Here is a 4,729-nt window from a genome sequence, read left to right as displayed (position 1 = left end):
TTCGAGAAGCAAATGTTGTGGCTGACTACCTTGCTAGAGATGCAGCCAAGTCTGGAAATTCTAGTTGTCCTACTTCTTTCCTGGCTCACATTAGCTCTAAAATTGCTTCTGATGCAATCTCTCATCCAGGATTTAACTCCATGTAATTTTGGGATTTTTCTTCCCCTGCTGATGGCCATACCGAAGGTGGGGGATTAAATTTCCTAGTCTTTATACTTTATTTTTTCTCTTTTTAATAAATTCCCTGAATCTTTAGCAAAAATAAATAAATAAATAATAGTGTGAATATGGAGAACTCTTTAAATTCACAAATCAAATAAAGTGTAGGACAACTTGTATTATGGCTTGTTAATCATGAAGAATATACGATTAAGCTTTATTTTGAAATTTTAATCATGTGAAGTGGTAGTGGTTAAAATTACCTGGTACCAAATGCATGCAGCGGTCATTGGAATAGAAACTATCAACATCTGCCATGCAACTTGTGACATTACTGCTATTGTTCCCAGGAATCCTATGATTGAGATAAGAAGTTCTTCAAATTTATGTGGAATAAAAGTATCAACTGCACTTTGATCTATAGATACCTGTTTACAAAAGTAGAATTCAGTTAAAATTATGAGAGAGGTTTTCCTAAAAGGTAGTGCAGCCCTTATGTCAACATGGGGGACAAATGGGAGAGTGTGCCAAAGCATCACTAGTGGTGGAATTTCCAACTTCCATCAAGGGTAGCATGTGCCAAAGCATTACGTTGAGGCCATGCCACCTTTCAGACTTCTTTTCCCCTAATATTATACAAACTTTTATTGTGATCAAATAATGGACCCCAAGAGTAATTAAACATATTTACTAACCTGATTTAGAATCATTCCACTTGGAGTAGAATCAAAAAACGACATGGGAGCACAAAAAATGCATAAATGCATTTTGTTGAAGGGCAAAGTAAATGTCTTGTATCCAGCAGTTACAATAAGCATAGACCTTATAAGTGTACAAAGAGAGCTTCCAAAGGTTAAAGCAACATAAATAAAGATGAGAGTGGATCCCATAACATGAGGTCGTACATCCTCCTCAGAATCAAGATTATCTAACACCATCCAATAACTACTGACTATTTGGAGAAGCTTAAGAAGAATTTATGCCAGAAGTATCCATGGTACAAAAGCCCCTTTATATGCAGTTGTAACATACTTCAAATATAATAAAGGATTAACTCCACCCTTTTCTCTCTTTTCTTCTTGAACAAGCTGCCCTTTTGGCTCAATCAGTTTTTTTGTTTTGTAGTTGTTGGATTCTCTTACTTCATCATCTTGATTAGAGTTCTCACTACACAACATGTTATCGACTTCCTTGTCATTAATTAAATTATCCAAAGCAGCCCCATGTTCGATAGAATTAAGTTTTGCCAAAGCTTTCTTATGTGCACCCACTAACTCCATAAAATTAGTACCTGAACTAAGAATTTCTTCATACTTTCCTGCTTGAGTAATTTTTTCATCTTTCATCACCTTTTTTGTTCGATAAAAGATCATGTATATTAAGAAAAAAGAATAGAAAAAAGAAACAAGAAATATGATACAAGAAAAGAGGCGGGATTCAAAGCCACACTTCACACAAGATGTAGAGGGGACGCACACTATCCACCTTCGGCATGGCCATCAGCAGAAAGAGGCGACCACCAAACAACCATCACCTAAAAAAAGGGAAAATTTACCCTAGCACATTCTATATCTAGGACGACCAGAGGCATCCATGTCTAAGTCCATCTTCACCAAAGGCGACCAAGATATAACCGGAGACGAGATCTCAAAACGAGCCGCAGATTTGGAAAGGAAGTCAACTACAGAGTTTGCCTCACAGAAACAGTGAGTTATCTTCCATTCCACCTTTGCCAAGTAAGACATGCAGTTTATCCATTTCTGGTATGCTACCCATGGAGGTTTTTTCTTTTGGAAAAGAATAACCACCGCCGTCGAATCACATTCAATCCAAAGGCGGGGGATGCCTAGTTGTTGCGCCACCTCAAGACCAATCATTACAGCCAGGAATTCCGCTTCAAGATTTGTTCCAGTTCCTAGGAAATTTCGAAAGTTTCCCACCACTTCGGCCTTCTCATTTCTTAGAACACCCCCAGCACCAGATTTTCCTGGGTTACCAATTGAACATCCATCGGTGTTAAGTTTAACCCAGCCTGATTGAGGGGGGCACTAATATATTTCAAAATTTTCATGGTGCCTATGCCTTACACCTGAAAAACCCAATCTCCTAGCATTTAAAAGATCCATAACAGATAGAAGCGAACCTGAATGCACCAAGGATTGGGAGCTAATATCATTTCTCAACCAATCAAAGCATTGATCAGCTGAGGTAGCCACTCCATCATATTTCCTTCTATTCCTTTCCAGCCACAAGAAATAAGGAATTAAAACAAAACCCTTCAGCCATACACTCTTAAAAGAGAGCTTTGAAGCTTGATCCTTCCACCAAGCCATCAAGCAGTCAAATACCATCAAAACCAGGCCGTATTTCCGTGAGTGTCCATAGGAACGCGCATGTTTCCTCATTTTCCTGAGAATTTGAAAAGTAGACGATTGGCATTCCAAGGATTGCGCTCTATATTGGATTAACTTAAATGAACGATAACTATAGCATTCAAAACTAAAACCCTCCAGAAACTGTTCTTTCTCGGACACGAACATATGAACGACACCCATCTTTAGTAGGCTAATGGTTAATACTATATTAACTAAAAAAACCTAGAGATTAGAGAATAAAAGAAGGGGAGAGAGGGCGAGAGCCCATGAGAATGCACATAAAAGCATTTGTAGGGTGACATTCCCATCTTTCAATGGAGCCGAATTGTTTGTATTCCGTCAGAGTTTAATCCAAAGAGTACTAGTGCAGTACCTCGACAGGCAGGACGGCGGTCCCACTAGCCGGTTAGCAGGCCGTGGGGGTTGCAAGGGGGCATAAGCCCCCCTTGCATAGTAGGGGTGTAGGGGGGTGCAACCTCCGCTCGAATTTTTTATTTGAGGGCAATTGTATACTTTCCGGATTAGAGTTTTTCGCTATATACTTGTAACGAGAGTTTCTTTCTCTGTAATGCAAGCAATACTGAGAGGTGTGAGGGACGAGCGCTGTAACCCTATTCTCCATTGATAGTGAAGCAGGATCTCATCTCACCGGGGACATAGGCAATCTTGCCGAACCTCGTAAATTTGTGTGTATTGCTTGTTCTTGTTTTTCTGTTATCTTCTGCATTGTTTTAGGGTTGCGTTTCTACATGAACTTCCAAATAAAGTCCTTTTTCCAACAAAAGAGATTCTAGGATGCATGGAAATACATGAGTGATTTTGCCCTAAAAAAAAAAAGTACATGAATAGGTATGCTGCATATAAGACGATGCATTAAATCTCATTTTATGTGATCAGTCCACATCCATCTAACTGTCAGATTTTTCAGGTTACCATTCCTCTTGGCAAAAAAAAAAAAAACTCAGGGCATCCAGATCTACTTCTAAGTGAGGGCGTGCTAGAATACCTTTTAAATGAGATGGTGTCTTCACTTAGGGGTGTCAATTGAGATCCGGAATCTGTCTGGAACATTAATCGGTCGGTTCTGGTCGTAGCCATTAGAATGAATTTTCTTTTAGAATTGAAATTGAGTCGAATGCATTAACCACTTTGGACCAATCTATTACCGATTATGGGATTAGTTATATGGGTGTTTTTTAGGTTTTTTCACTCACTCACTATTCACTCTCTTGGACCAATGTTGCACATAACATCTTTTGTGTGAACTTCACACCCTATTCATTAATTTTACGAAAAAGAAATTAAGATTTTGCTTTCAAGCTTCTCTTTCTCCACTTTTCTGAAGCCGTGTAGCTACTAGTCAATAAAATGTATGGATACGAGAAGATGATCACAGACCTTCCAGGGGGAGTCATATCAACCAACCTTGTGGATTTTGAGTAAGCTCCAGTCAGCAAGTATCAACCAATTTTTTAAACTGAAACTGATTCACTTGGAGCTTTGTAAGTCTATTCACAATGACTATTCTTCTGATGGCAAACACAGATAACAAAAAGCACAACATAAAACCCAGATAGCAGTTTGTGCAACTAGCAGGTGCATGCATTAGTTAAAAATTGTACAACTAACATGCAATTAGCAGGGGCATCAGTTAAAAATTGCAGAACTGCTTTCAGTGTACAACTAACATGTCCAGACTATTCTGCCTGGCCCAAAACCCAATAACTTAAAACCAAGATGATTTGAGTTCCAAGTTGATGTGTCATAGTGGCATGTCATGATTGCATGATTCACTTTCTTCTCAGTAAGTATATCAACTGTATATACTTTTACTTTTTGTAAAACATGGCAATAATAGACTTGAAATATGAATGGCTGACTATGACATAAAGCTGGTGATTCAAAAAGATTTCCATATATGAGTTTCACAGCTCCAATTGTGACATTCTCATAAGATCCTTCGACGCTTTCAGTACTCCATAAATGAACATAGTGCCCTAATTCCTAGACGCCAAGATCAATAAGATCCTCAGCAAAAGTTACACAAGTTCGCTTCTCACCTGTAATGGGACACTTCTCACATATCCTAAGGGTGCCTTGAATATATTCATGCATGTTTGATTCATCTTCTACCCTAAAATGCTTCTTCAATTCCTCAATTTGGGCAAAGGAAAATGGGATTTTTTATGCCAGGG

Source organism: Macadamia integrifolia, unplaced genomic scaffold, assembly GCF_013358625.1.
Source record: "Macadamia integrifolia cultivar HAES 741 unplaced genomic scaffold, SCU_Mint_v3 scaffold2957, whole genome shotgun sequence".
Lineage (NCBI taxonomy): Eukaryota > Viridiplantae > Streptophyta > Magnoliopsida > Proteales > Proteaceae > Macadamia > Macadamia integrifolia.
The sequence above is the reverse complement of the archived record's forward strand: the minus strand, read 5'-3'. Positions refer to the sequence as shown.